General features: G+C 46.1%; 1 long non-coding RNA gene across 1 annotated transcript in view; it reads right to left on the bottom strand.

The window, feature by feature from the left end:
• Positions 1-3,967: 3,967 nt before the first annotated feature.
• Positions 3,968-18,389, bottom strand: part of LOC121135109 — a 65,457-nt gene continuing 51,035 nt past the window's right edge. The window contains exon 2 of the long non-coding RNA XR_005872292.1: positions 3,968-4,186. This is a non-coding gene — a long non-coding RNA (uncharacterized LOC121135109). The remainder of the gene's footprint in view (positions 4,187-18,389) is intronic.

Here is an 18,389-nt window from a genome sequence, read left to right as displayed (position 1 = left end):
GTATCATGGATTTACTTTAATGGGTCTTATTCTCAAAATTCACATGACAGCTGCGTTAGTGGATAAGCCTCTGACCTCACACTGGAGAGAGAGAGAAACAGGGGAATCACCACAAAGTCAAAGCCAGCCTGGACTACACAGAGAGACCTCATTTTAAGAATGTAACCCTTCCTCCTCCCTCAAGTCACCATACCCATGTGTGTGCAATTACACCAATGAGTCTGCTTCCGATTGCAAATATTTTGAGACTTGAGTCAAGTCTTTCACAAGTCTGGAAAGGAAGAAGGGCAAACTCTGTGCTCAGGATTTAACCTCTGGCCTTCACTCCTCCACAATCTCTGGGGATTATGAGGATGCTGGCCCTGTGAGGTCTCTATCCCTCTCTGGGGTGATTTCGGTAAGAACAGAGGACTGGGACTTCTCCTGCATGTCTACGCCCAGGTTCTGCACAGTCCAGTTTTGGGATGCTATATACTCTGTATGAGCCAGGCCAAGTATCAGACAGAAGATGGCTCCCATAGCTCAGTTACATCCCAGGCACTGACAGCCAGCATCACCAAACTGTTCCAAGCATCACAAGACCAAGCGGCCTTCCAGTAACACTAGAAGTGTGTGTCTAGTCTGGGGAGTGAGGTGGGTGTGCTGGTGTAATTCCTTGGCCTTGCGGATCATGGCACCTGGCTAAACCAACTGCAATGTGTCTATTGTCTCTTCCCCGAGACCTCGCCTTACTAATTCGGGTGTGACAGTTAAGATTGGTAGTCACTTGACATGCCTAGAAGGAAGATCTCTCAGTTGATGATTTGCCTCTGCTGCACTGGCCTGTGGGCACATCTTTGGGACTTTTTCCCCCTAATATAGGAGATATAGGAGAGCCACTGTGGATGGTACCATCCCTAGGCAGGCAGCCTGGGCTGTGTAAGAAAGGGAGATGACTATGAACCCGGAAGCAAGCAGCATTCTACCATGGCCTGTTCTTAGTTTCTGCCTCCAGGTCTCTGCCTTGTGATCCTGGTGTGGCTTCCCTGGATGACATGAGCTAAAATACACTTTCCTCCTTCAGGCTTCTTTTGTTCAGTGTTTTACCACAGCTGCAGAGATGGAACCAGAGCAGTGTGCAGCCGAGATGTCAGCCACCACCTCCTGCAAGCAAGCCTTCTTCCTTGGAAAATTCTTCAACAGTCTCCGGCCTCCACCATACTCCATAATTGTGACCTTCTAACGGTTGCCATGGAAATAATTTCTGGATTATAAATAATGACAATGTGAGTTTCCTAGTTACCAAGTATGTTTGTAAAACGAATTCCAAAGGTACATGACATTTAATTCCAGCCTATTTTTAGAAACCAAAGGATAATAAATGGAAATATTTTTAAGGAAGAAAACCTGAACTGTTACCCAAATCTCATCAGAGAGAAGTAGATCTATATTGCTACTGGAAAAAATAAGAGTTTTAGTAACACGCTCTCCTTGAGGCTCTGAGGAAAGCACTAAGAGAAATGTAGAGTTCAGAGTTAAACTGCAATGATCACTTATCAAAATGAGCTACTATAATGCTAAACACCATGGAAATAAGGACTAGACCAACACCCCCAATTCTTGTCAGGTATGTGGATGGAAAGGGCCACTAAGCCTTCTATTTTGCAAAATCTTTTTATTTACGAAAATCACTACTACTCTTGAAAATAAAGGATTAACCCTACTTAGTTTAGGCAGAAAATAAACCTAGGATTCATTCCGAGGGACAACATCACAAATGAAAATCTATTAGAAAGACTTTAACTGAATTTCTAATTGATTTTTTTTACAAAGATACAAGAAGAGCGGTTCAAAGAAGACAAAGACAGGGAAACAGTGATTTTTTCATCTAGTTTATCATCTTGTCCTTTCTGAGCACAGTTTCAGGACATGCTTCAAAGACGTCGATACATAATTATCCTTTTGACTTAGCTACAATATCTCAAAACTGGAGAGTTTTCTCTTCTCTGAAACTTAGGTGGGGTGTGTATGCATGGCGTATGCACACCTGTGGTGGGGAGAGGTGCATGTGTGTGAGCATGGAGGCCAGAGGAGCCTGGTGTGTGCACACCTGGGGTGTGTGTGTGTGTGAGCATGGAGACCAGAGGAGCCTGGTGTGTACACGCACACCTGGGGTATGTGTGTGTGTGTGTGTGTGTGTGTGTGTGTGTGTGTGTGTGTGTGAGCATGGAGGCCAGAGGAGCCACTGGATGTTTCCACTCCCCAGCTTGTCATTTAGAGGGGAAGTTTCTCACTGAGAGCAGCACTTATATGCGGAAAGATTGGCTGGCCTAAGAGCTCCGTGGATTCTTTTCCGCCAGCTCTGGGATTGCAGGCGCACATCACCACACCTGACTTCCCTTATGTGGTTTCTAGGAATCCAAATTCAGGTCAGCATGTCCATGTAGCCGGCACTTTCCTGAGCCACCTCCCTGTCCCTCTGAACTTTCAGGGGAGCACAGTGGGGCACCAGGGACTGGACAGAAGGCTCGCTTATGCTAACTACTCACTCTAGCATGAAGTCCTATCCTAAACCCTCCTCTTACTTTTGAGACAAGGGCTTGCTAAATTGCTCAGTTTGGCCTTGAATGTGCTTCACACCCAGGTATGATTTGAGCTTGAACCTTCCTGCCTCAGCCTCCTGAGTAGCTGCTTTATACATGGGGGAGGGAAGGAGGGCCACCAGTCTAGGCTTATTTTCTGAATCTTAAGTCTAGTCCCCGCTCATTTTAGCCATTGCAACTGAAGAACCTGGTAACGTTAGGCTCTTTCTTTGTATACATTGAGTGGATTACATATTACACACTCGCCATTCATTTTAATTTGATTTCAACAAATCTTTGTTCACACTGAATTTGTTTGCTATACTGCTGCAGCCAGGGACTACCAACGTGATAATGCAAAACAATGCAAGCATATTTCTATAAATCTGAGGTCCAAATGGTGTCCACGGCGCAGCCTGGGCTGCATTCGTTTTGAGGGCTCTGGGGGTGGGGTGGAGTCCAGCTTCTTCCCCTCTCACCTCTTCCCTGGCTTCTCATCGTCTCCTCAGTCACAGGCAACAACAGTTCACCAGGCCTTTTCATGCCGAGTCTCTGACCTTGCTCATTCCACTTTTCTCCTCCTATCCTCCTTTCTGCCTCCCTCATCCTCTTAAACCAGCCAGTGTGATTACATTGGTCCCACCTGGGTGGCCCAGCATGATCCCCCCATCTGGGCATCCCTAACTCCACCACACGCAAAGTCTATTTGGCCAAAAAGGTAGCCTGCATACATCCTGGGGATTAGAAGGCAGGCGTCCTTGGAGAGTGGAACAAGTATTATTCTCATCACATATGTGTTCTAGTTCCCCCAGAAAATGGACTTTTGAGTATCTACTCGACCTCAGTAGAGATCTGAGCATAGAAGGACAGGTCACACCGGGAAATCATGGATTGTGTGTTGAGAGCCATAATCAAGACACCACCATCCAAGTCCCCAGGAAACAAGCAGCTTTGTGTTCTCCCCTCTGCCAAGATGAAGGCCTTACAGGCTGTGTGCAGAGGTCACCGCACCACCACCACCGCTCTCCTCCTGACGCTCACCGTTGGGTCTAGTGAAGGGCTAAAAGACTCCCGATGCTCTCCGTGACAAACCACCGCTGTCTTCGGTCCCTTCTCTCATATCCCACCTCCCCCTTCTTAATCACTTGTATTTTCCAGACTTCCTCTCCAGCAGCCTCTCTGGGTCACACAGCAAATGCAGAGGCATGTTGGATGAGGTGCTGAGTGAAGACTGTCTGCTCTCACGGAGTCTGTGTGTGCACTGGGCAAAGCCCCCATTGGCTGGAGCTCAAGCTCCTCCTTTTCCTTCCTCTCCTTTATAAACTAACTCTTTGTCCCTTTCCTCTGCATCCATGGGGAATCATGGTGTTCTGAAATTAAAAGGCATTATCAACGGAGTCTAATAATGGCGTGCAGTAATTTAATGAATAGCAGGCAAGTCATTATCCAAATTACATCCTAATATGAACTTCACAGCCAGGCATAGACTCACATACATTCATGATGATGCTAGTCTGATGAACTCTGCCTCCAGATGGTGATGGCTCCCAATGGTTTGCTCTCCTGTCTACAGAAAGCTGCGTCTCGGGCAAGGCTTCAGAGGCTTGAGATAGAGTCGGATAGACCTAGGAGGTAAAAGTTAATGAGAAGAGCATCGTCAACTTTTAAGAATTTGAATAAAACAAAGTCAATTAGCAACTTTCCTGTAGCCCCTGCTATCAACGGAAATGGAGCCATCCTTTTGCATCAGGGTAGAGGCGCATCCAGTCTATAAATTGTCAAGATATGATACGCCACCCCACCTATATCACCCCAGACTTCAGGAGGCTGCCGTGTGCTAAGCCACTCCCAAACCAGAAGGGACTGGAGGACAAACTGGTTTTTAGGATGTTCTCTTAAATTCCAATGGGTATAAGAGGGCCTAGTCCACTGTCAACAGTGTCATCCTTAGGTAAGTGGGGTTGATCTGTATGTTAAAAACCAGCGGAACGTGATTCCTGAAGCTACCTGGTATAAACCTTCCTCCATGGCCACCACTTCAGTTCCTGTCTCCAGACCCCTGCCTTGAGTTCCTGCCCTGACTTCTCTTGATGGAATTGTGATCTGCGAAATGAAATAAACCCTTTCCTCCCCAGGTTGGTTTTGGTCCGTGTATAACCACAGCAATACAAGTCCCAGCTAGTACAGTCTTTATTTTAAAAAGTCACTGCAATCACCGATGAGAGGTTTTTTTTTTCTTCCTTCCACTCAAAATATGTATGTTTCAATTAGAAGGGAGAAGGGGACAACACTAGGGTAAGATAGGGGGAGATAACAGTGGACTGTGTCATCAAAACCCATTGTGCAAATATATGACACTTCAACAAATGAATACTATATGTTTTAAGTAAATGTATTTTTCTGTTGTATGTGACTAAGTATTTCGGTCTGAAGCCCCTTTGCATTAAAAATAATAATTTGAAGAATTCCATAAAGGTCTGTGTGGGCTGATCTACTAATACTTGCTGAGCTGAAAATTAGCTGAGAAAGAAACAAGGAAACGTTTCCTCATTTGCTTGTGATGGATATGAAAGCCATCGCGTGGTACCAAGAAAACATGCATCTATTTAAAAGCATCTCTACACAATGGAGCAATTTCATATTTTCAAGAGATCTTTTAATGCCTGGTTTTGGAGACAACAGCAGGATCCTCCCCTATGCATCTGCATCTCATCCATCCCCTGGGACATTCCAAGGCCATTCTCTAGCACGTGCTGCCTGCATGCACCTTGTGAGATGTGGGAAAGAAGAAGTCCAGCAATGTCGTTGTAGAAGCGGCTTTGCACTACTAGGACCTCTGCAAGGTCTTAGCATCTTCCAGGATGTTTGCTCCTGAGTGTGGCCCCACCTTGCTGTTGAGATGACTACACACGGAGGCTATGGCAGTAGCAAGACTCACGTTGAGCTCTGGTCTCTAGGTTTTAGTATTGCTCCTGGCATGAAAGCTACAGCTCAGATCAAGTTCCCCGGGGCCAGAAGGTCCAGCTGCATCAGTGTTATCACAGCAACATAAATCCTAACTAATACAGCCTTATTAAATGAAAGTCTTGGCCTGAAGTCACCTATAAGGTATTTTTTTCCACTCATCAAGTACATGCGTAAGCTGAGAAGGAGATAGAGGGGAACACGAGACGAAGCCAGAGGGAGACAGTGGTGGCTGGATATGACCAAAATGCTCTGTACAAATATTTGACACTTCCCCATGTCCCTTGCTTTCTTATGCTTTTCTCATTTTAGTGGTACTCCTTGCTAGCACCAGCCCTGGCTACAGGATGTCTGCCATGATTCCCAGCATCACAAACATGACCACGGTTGTGTTTTACTCCTCCTGGATGTGTGTGTGTGTGTGTGTGTCCATGTGTTAATGGGCACATTCATGCATGCAAACACCTGTGCTCGTCCATGTACATGCACTCAGAGACCAGAAGTCAACCCTGGAAACTTCCCTCAGGCACTATCTACCTAGACTTTAACACAGGATCTCTCATTGACTTAAAATCTGCCAAATATCTGAGGCTGGCCAGCCAGCAAGCCCCAGGCAGTGTGGGGATCACAACTTCAGCATCTTTTTCATGGGCGCTAGGAACTTGAATCAGGTCCTTATATTTGCAAGCAAGCACTTCGTATATCCCTAGCCCCATCCCCTGGAATTTTCATAAAAACAAAGAGATGCCTCCCCATTCCTACCCTCCAAAAAGAATGGATTCTGAGTTCCCCTAAAGGTGAGGTAACCACAGATTCATTATGCAAGGCTCTGTGTGTAGGTGACTCCTCTGTCACCACACCCTAAGTGTTAGCTCCAGGCTCTGAGGAGCCTAGGCAAGGCAGGAGATCCAGTCTGCAGCTGTCTTCAGCATCCATGGAACAGTCACTGTCGCCTGCAAACAGAAATCCCAATAAAGAAATCTTAGTGTGGGGCTGGCTTGTCTGTTCATTTTTGTATTCTGCTTGTATGTGCTTTAGGCTGACTTTTCCCAACACAGCTATAAACAACCATTCTTTATTTTTTGTACAATTCAAACTGGAAATGCAGACTCCTATATCAGTGTATTTGGTGGAAACCAGGCAGTTTCAGTTAAAAAAAAAAGTAATGGCCAATAGATCCTGAGGCTTATTAGTACTTTATTGTAGGCATGATTATTCTTCCCAATTCACCCATGATCAGCTATTCAGAGGAGGTGTTCAGTCTACACTTAAAACATGGGTAGATTCCCGTCACTCACCGCACACCCACACCCCCCCCACACACACACGTACACACTGCCCTGGCAGGAAAGCCATGAACCCTCAGAAGCACAGTGGAGATATTCTGACAAGCAGAGGGAGCCTCCACCTCCCCACACAATGCCACTGCAGGAGTCTACTTCCTATTCTTCCTGAATAATTGGTCACAAAAATTATTTTATAGTTAAGATGAGCATGTCAGAGTGGCAAGCTGATATTGTGAAAGAAACACAAAGGAGAGTGAAAAGAAAGGAAGAGGAGGGTGGGGAGGAGGGAAAGAATGGGGAATGGGGAGGAGGATGATGGGGAGGAGGATGGGGAGGAGAAGGATGGGGAGGAGGAGGATGGGGAGGAGAAGGATGGGGAGGAGGAGGATGGGGAGGAGGATGGAGAGGGGGACGATGGGGAGGAGGATGATGGGGAGGAGGAGGATGGGGAGGAGGATGATGGGGAGGAGGAGGATGGGGAGGAGGAGGATGGGGAGGAGGAGGATGGGGAGGAGAAGGATGGGGAGGAGGAGGATGGGGAGGAGGATGGAGAGGGGGAGGATGGGGAGACTTGTTTTGTTCACTATATTAACTTCAGATTCCACTCATTTCCCTGCAAAAAGCACATGACTTTATTATGCTCTGTGGGCAAATAAAATCGCACATGTATTTTCTTCCCCTGATGGGCACCAAGGCAGACTGCAGGACTTGGCTGTCTTCAGTGGCCTGGCCTCGTAAAGCAGCCACACTCTTTGGACAGCTGTCCCAGATGCCTGGGCGAAGCTGATGAAGCTTGCAGAGGTGGACGCCACATGGAGTTGATGGGAACAACTTTTTCCAGAGACTGGAAACTTTCTGGCTAATTCCATTCCAGAGTCAGTCCAGGTTAAGGGACTGGGGTGGGGGGCAGGGAGGGAGGGCGGGCTGCTTGCCCCTGCAGTTGGCCAGTTTAGGAAGGACAGTAGGCATCTGGATCTTGAGTCACTGTTTTTAGACTGATGGTTGAATTTTATCTGTGGCGCCTGTGTGCCTCCGGGAGGAAACATTGCTGTGGGCCCACCTGCGATTTGTCCTTTTTGAAACTCTTGAACAGAGACAAGGTGGATGCAGGTATGGCTGCGATTTGCATTTCTTTGGTAAGAATTCCCTCTGCTTGCTCTTTATATGGCATTGTGGATTTTCCCCATTCACAGCCCAAGCTCTTTCACTTGGTGCGGCTGTGGCGGCGAACAAGGTTGCCTAGGAAGGTCACTAACACTCCATCTTCCCAATGGAATTGCAGGTGTCCTATCCTTTCTAATTTATTTCATTTCTGCTGCTTTTCATCTTCTCTGTGGTGAACATGTTGTAGTAAAAAAAAAATGTGTTATCCGTCTCTGCGACAGACGGTGTATCTGTATCCTCCAGAACTCATGCTTGAAATCTGAGCCCCCAGGGAAGGGGGAAGGCAGGAGGCACTTTGCAAAGGTGATTCTAGTGAGTGGGGAGGGGCTCTTAGCAAATGAGATGGGGAAGCTTCTCTCTGCCACAGAAGGAGGCACTGAGAAGACTGTACGCCAACCACAAAATGATTCTCTCGGACACCACATCTGCTGGTGACAGTGCCTTGGCTTCCCAGAGGGCAGAATGGAGAGGCTCTGGCTGCCTTTGCTACACAGTCAGGTCAGGGTCCTTCCTAATATTAACCTGAACTCACGGAGACAGCTTCTTTCGTAACATCACTTTCTGTTTATAATATCCTTTCCAAGCTTTTAAGAAAAAATATATATTTTTAAATTCTTCCTTTTTAAGTGAATTTTTGCTTTCTAGTTCGTAGCCCATTTTTCTTTTGCTACATTGTGCATAACGTGAATTTTAATGATTTTCTCACTATTTCCTTTTGCTACATTAAAAACTTGTTGAAATAGCTAGCTGAGGATGAGCTGTAGTCCAGCTCAAACTAATTCAGTCATTGCACAGCCCAAGTTCTGAGATGTTACCTCTTGGCACGACACATCAGACAAGGGCTTAGAGAATAATACGTGTGCCAGGGGAGCACACTCTGCCCTTGAGTGGGTCATTAATGTGAGTGACCATCTAGGCCTTGATGTCCTGCTCTGCATAATGCTACATGGTCCTTTAAAGGAACACGGTCTTCAGGACATGCAAAAGATGCCTGGGTTTGAGATGGGTTTTCTGTGCGTACAACGTGATTATCTAAGTGGTCCACAGCAAAGAATACTGAATGGGTTTGTCTACAATCATTAGTAGATGAGTCTCAGTCTGGTAAGAACGGAGGGGAGGACAGTGAAGGGGAAATTACAGACACTAGCCCATTTTCCTCTCTTGCTATCCGGATGTGAGGTGGGGCTCAAAGTGACAACCATGGGGCTATGCAGGTAACTCTGTTAAACAAGCCTGGGGAGCTGAGTTCGAATCCTCAGCACCAGCACAAAGCAGACTTAGATTCCTCTGCTGGACCTCCAGCATTGGGAGGTAGAGACGAAAGGATGCTTGGAGTTCTCTGGTTGGCTGTTTTCTGGTTCGGTGAGAGACTGTGTTTCAAAGCAATAAGACAGAGAGAACAGAGAAAGATATCCAATAGTTTCCTCAGGCCTCCACAAGCTCATTTAATAGCTGCACACTCCCATGCATGCACCATACACACCCACATGTATGTTCCCAGCACACTCACATGTGTGTTCCCAGCACACTCACATACATGTACCCAGCACACTCACATACATGTACCCAGCACACTCAACATGCATGCACCATACACACTCACATGCATGTATCCAGCACACTCACATGCATGTGTCCAGCACACTCAACATGCATGCACCATACACACTCACATGCATGTACCCAGAACACTCACATGTATGTACCCAGCACACTCACATGCATGCACCATACACACTCGCATGCATGTATCCAGCAAATTCACATGTGTGTTCCCAGCACACTCACATACATGTACCCAGCACACTCACATGCATGTATCCAGCACACTCAACATGCATGCACTATACACACTCACATTCATGTACCCAGAACACTCACATGTATGTACCCAGAAGACTCACATGCATGCACCACACACATTCACCACATCCAATAAACAGAGGAACAAACAAAAGAAGGAAAAGCAGCAGCCATTGCCAGGCATCTTAACTCACAGACTGCCTTCTATGTTCTTGGCCTGTGTTCCTGGACTCAACACATCCAGCTTGTAAGGACAGATGCAACTAAAGGATTTGTACAAGGGCTAGGTCCGGACCAAGGGACAGCAAGCCTCCCTGCCCAGTGAGCAGAATGAAGCTGTCACTCAAAGCCAGATGAGGAGGGGGCCAAGGAGAACAGTCAGTCAGTGAAGTGCTTGCTGCATAAGAATGAGGCCCTGAGCTCAGACCCCCAGAACTCATGGAAGCAAGCTGCACACCCTGAGTGCACAGTCAGTCCATGCTTTGGAGAAGCAGGAACAGGAGGATCCCTGGGGCCAGCTGGTCAGCCAGTCTGCCTCAGTATAGTGAGAGACCTTAGTCCACAAAATAAGGTGGACAGTGACTAAGGAAGAAACTTGATGCCATCCTCTGGCCTCCATACATGCTCACTTACACACCCAAGCACATAAACACATGCACACTCACACATGCACACCTAAACACACACACATGCACACCAAACACACACACACCTAAACACACACATATACACACCAAACACATACACATGCACACCTACACACACACATATACAAACCAAACACATACACATGCACACCAAACACACACATGCACACCAAACACATACACATGCATACCTACACACACACATATACAAACCAAACACATACACATGCACACCAAACACACACATGCACACCAAACACATACACATGCATACCTAAACACACACACATATGCACACCAAACACATACACATGCACACAAAACACACACACTTGCATACCTAAACACACACATGCACACCAAACACACACACATGCACACCAAACACACACACACCTAAACACACACACGCACACCAAACACATACACATGCATACCTACACACACACATATACAAACCAAACACATACACATGCACACCAAACACACACATGCACACCAAACACATACACATGCATACCTAAACACACACACATATGCACACCAAACACATACACATGCACACCAAACACACACACTTGCACACCTAAACACACACATGCACACTAAACACACGCATATGCACACCAAAAACATACACAAGCACACCTAAACATACACACACTGGACACACATGCGCATCTAAACACACACATGCACACCAAACACATGCACACCTAAACACCCATATACATATGCACACCAAACACACACACATGCACACCTAAATATGCACACATTGGACACACACATGCACACCAAACACACACATGCACACCTAAACACACACATACATTCAAGCCCAAACACACACACACACACACACCAGATGGGAGTCAGGATCACAGCAGGGTTGCAGCAATCTGACCATGCTCTTGCCCCGTGCACCACACACTCTGTCTTTGCAGCATTCACCCTTTCAGACCAAATGGAACCTTCCTGAGCAGACCTCCCCACTAATGGCAAGCAGAGGCTGTCAGGCCACATTCCTGCAGCTGTGGTGCATCATTCCTTTCCAGAAACCTCACAATGAGCCTCATTTGTATTCTTCCTTTTTCTCGGGGAATGAAGTGGATTTCAATTTCTTTTCATTTATTTGAACTAAAGATTAGGTCTCTCGTTTGTTTTATTGCTTTCATTCTGCAGAGAAAGAGCCATGAATGCATCCACGAAATATTTCAGCACAGAATAGAGCCGGGAATTCTCCATTAGCCCCATGCAGCCATTGTGTTTCTCACCCCCTCTCAGTCACAGGATTAAAGTTTGCTTCTATGGACATGAATGCTGCCATTTCCTCCTGAAAAATCACCGGTCTGGGTGTTTTTGTTCTGTTTTCTCAATTCGGCTGACCTTGGATGTGAGGGTGACTTCACTTAGCTAGAGTTACAAAATGCAAAATAAAAATATAAAGACGGCAGCAGAAAAAAAAAGCCAGCATTTGTTGGGTTTTGGGTTTTTTTAATATTCAAAAATATTTTGCGTCATGTATGCAATGCAGCTGAATCCAACACTGATAACAATAAGTCTTGCTATTAAAAAAAATGTTCCTTGGGGGCCAGAAAGATGGCTCAGAGGGTAAAGCCATTCCCCACCAAGCCTGATGGCCTGAGTTGGATCCCCAGGACTCACATAGCAGAAGGCACAAGCTGACTCCTGCAGGCTGTCTTCTGACCACCACATGTGTTCCGTGTTGTGTAAAACCTCCATAAAATGAATAAAAAACAAACAAATAAATAAATACATGTAGCAAATGCATTAAACAACTCTTGAGTTTTGTGTCCATGTGTATATGAGTACACATGCACACACACATACACATATATGCATGTTCATTTGGGTGCGCTTGTATGTGCAACTATATGCATGAAGATGGTGGAGGTCAGCCTTGGGTGGTATTTACCTAAAACACAATCCACCTTTTTTTTCCATACAGTATCTCACTGACCTGGACTCGACAATGAGGTTAGACTGACTGGCCAGTGAACCCCAGGGATCTACCATTCTCCACCTCTTCATCCATGTTATTATACGAACTGGTTACCATCCATTTATCCCAAGTGCTGGCCACCATCTTTTTATTAAAATTGTTGGCCACCATCCCTTTCAATGTTGGCCACCATCCCTTTAAGTATTGGCCATGCCACCATCCCTTGGCCCTTTATTTTTCCCTTTTCTGAGACGTAATTAATGCTGATTGTGCCAGATACCATGGCAGCATTATAGCCATGAGCAAATCTTGTGGAAATTTCTGACCCTTCGTGTGGGATCCAGGATGCTCAGAAACACATGAATGTCCATCTCATGTTCTATTTTCATAGCCTGCTGTGTGCCGGCATCTGTATTATTTTCCTTCCTTTCAGCCTTTTAAGGAAGAATTTTAACAATGCATGCAATTGAAAATGAGTCAAAGATATCTTGAGACCAAGGATGTTTCCAGGAAATGTTCCTATTTTAAAGTACAGGGCTTGCTGTGGCTAGTGTTCAGAGTGTCCACTGAAGGCGGAGAGAAGACATTCTTGCCTGAAGTTCAAGTCACAGTCCAAACTAAGGCAAATGCCTTTTGATAATTTACGATATGTAACACTGTCATGCCTAGCATCTAAGCAGCTCACTTAGAAAGGAACACCATCACCACTGTGCCTACAGAGGCACACATGGTATCATACTGAATATAGTCACCACTGAGAACAGGTTATTTCCCAGAGGTTGCCCATAAACCACGCAGTTATGTTTATTATAGATTCCCTCACACGCAAGACCAGGGAAGAGGTAGACCAGTAGTCCTGGAAGATGCCTCATGGAGAAGCCAGCCAATTTCCTGTGGTCCATGCAAACCTGAGAGACAGAGTCGAAGCCAAGTTCATGCTCAATAGAGTCAGCACAGAGCAAAAGACATGTGTGTGTGTGTGTGAGAGAGAGAGAGAGGCTGTTTCTAACATGAAAAGCACAACCAGAAACAGAGAACAAGAGAGCAGCCCTTGATGATATCCTGCTATGACCAATGCCGATGTCTAAGGGTAACCCCAGGTTCCAGAAGAGAGTAGACAGGGTACTGCATGGTTTACAACTAGAAACCTTTTAAGAATTTTGTTGTACTTCAACCTCTAGATGTGAGAGACATGATTCTTCTCAAGCTCAAAGATGTTCTCCTGTGTGCCTGGCGATACAGAATGGAAATGGAATTCAGTTCAGGCTGGGAAAGAACAAAGGCTCCAGTTAGCAGAATAGTATGCCATATGTGAGATAGGATATGATACTCAGCAACCTTATAAGCAATGAGAGCCTTTGCCTCCTTAGCCAAGACGGTCCACCCTGTGCCAGTTGAGGCTCCAGCCCTCTTGACCAAGTGGATCCTGAGCCAGAGAGAAGGGCCAGATGTCAAGTTTGCAGGCTGGAGGGAGAGATGCAGACACAATGGGAGCTTACTGGAAATAGAGATGTGGGCAGGCTTTCTAGGCTGTCGACCACCCCTTACTTTGTATGTCTAAATAAAACCCAAGGCTCGGGAAGGAACAGACCCAAGGGACCTCAGGAGCTCCAGGGCTGTGATTTCTGCACCAACTGGAATCCCTTTACCTGCTCATCATTCAGCCTGTCGATGCTCTTTCTTCTCTGAGAAAAGTCCCACCATGGCCGAGTGAGTTTGCTTTGAAAATAAAAGCACATTAAAATACATTTTGGTGATAATGGACTGAGATGTCCCTAGCAGACATAGCTACTGATGCATGGTATTGCGGCAAAGCAGAAATAGTAAGCACTGCCAGGACTACTGAACATGGCTGGGAATCAACAACAACAACAACCAAAAAAAAATGAACCTTGTGAACTGAAAAGCTTGTGCTGCACCTCAGAAAAAAGAGTACACTAAACAGCTCACAAAAGCTTAGCTGAAGCTTGGCTCCGAGTGTAACTGAACACACCCAGCCTCAGAGAGCTCTGCACAGAGCTTCCTTGGTGTCTGTCCATCTCATCTGACAGTTTGGGTGCGGTTCTGTTGCTCTCTCTACAGACTGCTCACCTGTGGACCAACCACAAGGGTGCTCTGTGGTGAGGTGACTGGAAAGACTTTCTACTTTGGGGGCATCGCCATGGTTTCACTACTCTGAGGATGGTGGCAGCACCTGTGTCCAGATCAGCCCATGTCAGTTACTTCCAGTCAGCTCTAACCTAAGAGCCACACACAAAGTAAGGGAGAAGTCAGTCAGGAGCCAGGGAGCTAGTTCTACATATAAAGTGCCTGCTGTGCGAGCCTGAGGAGCTGAGATTCACTCCTCAGCGTGCACATTTTAAAAGCCAGGCCTGGTCACGACAGAGTGTGTGCTTGCAATCCTGGTGATGGGGAGTGAACACAGGCTCCTATTCGACGGCCACCCAGCCTAGTCTACTTGGCAATCCTTAGGTAACTGAGAGACAACAACTCAAGAAGCAAGGCAGATGTCCCTTGAGGAACAATATTTAAGGGCACGATTTAGACTACACACACACACACACACACACACACACACACACACACACACACATACACACACACACACACGAAAGAGAGAGAGAGAGAGACAGAGAGACAGAGAGACAGAGATGAGAGACAGAGACGAGAGACAGACAGACAGACAGATGAGTGTGTTGTTTGGGAACATGGATGATATATTTTATGAATCAATTGATGGGCTGACAAAATCGTTGTTTTTGAGATAGGGTCTTACATAGCACAGGCTGCCCTAAAACTCATTGTGTAGCGAAGGTTTGCCTTGAGTTCATAATCCTCCTGCTTCTACCTCCCATTGCTAGATGTAATTCTCCTCCATGCCTGGCTAACAAAAAACATATTTTTTGAAGACTCTGGAATTCAGGTGTCTGTCATGTTAAGCACTGAGCAACATGACCAGCTCAAACCCTCATGTTGACATCATCCAATGTAGCAAAACCCAAGTGAAGAATATCTCTTGTGAAATCACACGCCAAACACCATTCTGATGTTGAAAAGAAGAAACAAATTGTAGCTGTTACTGAACAATATCATCGCACAAACCAGAAATGCAAAGTAAGCATGTCTAGTGCTTATGGTCTCCACACAAACTGTGGCAAGAGGATTTCCCCTACACGGTGAGTTCTAGGCCAGCCTGAGCTATAGGGTGAGACCTCGACTTCAAAGACCCAACCAAAACTAAAATTGATTTGGTTAATAGATAAAGAGTTAGAGCCAAAATGCCAGATCTGATGAGTGTGCGCTGCTTCCTACCCGCCGGCCTCTAAAAGAATCAGTGGTTTCTCTGATACCATGTCTAGGCGGACAGATAAAAGGCGATGCTCTCACAAACATCACACAGTCAGTTTGCCCTGAAACCTGGGGGCCTACCATTTGATGTCAGGGTCTACACCACACACCATGGATGCGGCTAGTCAGAGCAAAAGTGCATTCTGTATGTCGCACAGACATTTGTGGGGTGGACCTACAGCAGATGGAGAGAGACTCTTGTTATGGGACAGTTTGGAGGGTGGAGGGCCACCTCTCTTGATGCTACGAGGACAGAGCCACTGAGACACGGCTTCACGTGGTCATTTTGCTCAGCTCACGACCACAGGCTCCTCCGTTTTCTTGTCTGCTCGCTCAGGAAACATAACCCCGCACTCTCAAATTAAGCATCTAAGGAGCCCAATGGATTGGAAACTCTTCAATGACTTCTCTACATTCTGTTGCGGTCTTAAAATTAAAACCAATAAGTTATTCGTCCACTGCCACACCCACCACTTTATTCTTAATTGAATTTACTGCTAAGTGCGACTTTTCCACTCTTGGGATTTTACTCTTTACTCCAAATAGCAATTTGGCTGTGCCTACCCCCAAAATGCAATGAGTGTGTGTGTGTGTGTGTGTGTGTGTGTGTGTGTGTGTGTGAGAGAGAGAGAGAGAGAGAGAGAGAGAGAGAGAGTGCACATGCGCACACGCTTAAAGCTATCCAAGTATTTTATATTGGTTCAACATATAGAGGGGTCAAGTTTGCCTCAAAAGAGAGAGAGCAGGAGAGAGTAATGTGGGGGTGCAGAAACGTACTGAAACGCTTCTCACAGAAGCTTGAGACCTAGTCACAGATGATTTGAACATGTAATGATTTATCCATTCACTTTCATACATAGAAGACAAGCCAGAATTGATGAAGAGACTGTCCTAATACAATCTGCAAAGCCAGATACACGTGTACTATTCTGTACAGAGATGTAGAGGCACAATCAAGACTTCCTAAGCCAAGTTAAGTCACGAGCTGGTTTAAAGCATGGCTTTGTCCAACGCCTTTTTGCAATCCCTAATTTCTAATAAATACAACGTAAATCACCCACCTCACGCGTGACTAAGTCGTGTGGGGCACTTAGCAGCTCATTCTCTGCTGTGTTTTTAAAATCAAGAGTTTATGAAAATCTCTCTAAAAGGCAGTATTTCATAAGTTTACCAGTTGCATGTAATTTTCATGTGGTCCCACAGGAGTAAATTTTATTTTAGTTGTATCAGTGAAGCCAAAACTTTATGTCTCCCTGAAAGGAGTCTACATCCCTTTCTTAGACTGAAATGCAAGAACTCCCCTGCCTTCCTTTCAGCTCACTACTGGAACAGACAACTTTCTCCACCACTCACCCAGCCAGTAGTTGCAGGAGCAGCAAGCCCTGTGCTGGCAGGAGGGAAACTGAGGCAGAAGTGGGCATGGTAAAAAGGAAGGGGTGTGGAGAGGGAGGAGGGTGAACCTGACGAAAATGGGCTGAAAGGGAATGGGAATCATCTCTGTGAAACCCTGCCTGTATCATGCATGTGTGTTGATAAAGCATGTCTACAATATGTTCAAGAAGGGACCATATGTGCTGTTTGTCCATCCCAGCAAAGGCACAGGTCACAGTGATTCTCAGCCTGGGCAGCCACCACTCCCCAAGGCTTGAGATGCCTGGGGACAGGTCAGATAACTGTGTCCTGCCCAAGGGTGCACAGGACAGTAGGTAATGTGGGCAGTGACAAGAGTTCACCTACACGAACAAGTCTAGGCAGCCTATCTCCAGTCCTTCATGGCGCCCCCTGAATACTCAGGGACAAGAAGGTATGCCTCTGGGGATCGAAATGGAAATACGTGCTATCAAGTGAAAGCTCTGGAGGTCTGGATATGAGTCGCTTTGCGCAATCACTTATCAAGTGTGCCAGTGTTGCTTTCTTCATGCTGTGTACATGTGTGTACATATGCATGAAAATAAATGCTTAGAGTGGCTCTACTCCTGGGAAATTTTAATCCATGTTTTCCAAGTTGGGACAGTCTGGAGACATCATTTTTTTAATGCCTCCCTTTCTCTTCCTCTCTGCCATCCTTAAGGGCTCTGGTGATGTACAGGTGAGATGTCACACATGTGTGCATATATGTGTCCATGTGTGTGTAGGTGCACTTGTGAGTACCAGTGCACATGCTCAGGTGTGGAGAGCAGGGGATGACCAAGGTTCTCACTCCTCAGATGCTGTCCAGCCATGGTTTCTCACTGTTCTAGGGTTCATGGATTCATTCAGCTAGACTGGCCGTCTAGCAAGCCTGCAGCCCCCCAGCACTCAGGTCACAGCATTCGGTGCACAAGCGAATGTCACCATATCTGACTTTTTTGTTTTTGTTTTTGCTTTTTTTGTTTTTCGTGACAGGGTTTATCTGTTTTGTTTTGGAGGCTGACCTGGAACTCACTCTGTAGATCAGGCTGCCCTCAAACTCACAGAGATCCACCTGCCTCTGCCTCCGGAGTGCTGGGATTAAAGGCGTGCACCACCAACGCCCGGCTTGACTTTTCTTAACGTTGATTCTGTGGGCTGAACTAAGGTCCTAGGGTTTGCAAGGCAAGCACTTATCTAGGGAACCCCCTTGTCATTCATTCTGGGTGCTTTCTTTGCTGATGTCTTCAAGTCCACCAGT

Source organism: Mesocricetus auratus, unplaced genomic scaffold (assembly GCF_017639785.1).
Source record: "Mesocricetus auratus isolate SY011 unplaced genomic scaffold, BCM_Maur_2.0 Super-Scaffold_100031, whole genome shotgun sequence".
Taxonomy (NCBI): domain Eukaryota; kingdom Metazoa; phylum Chordata; class Mammalia; order Rodentia; family Cricetidae; genus Mesocricetus; species Mesocricetus auratus.
This window is presented reverse-complemented; position numbering and strand designations above follow the sequence as displayed.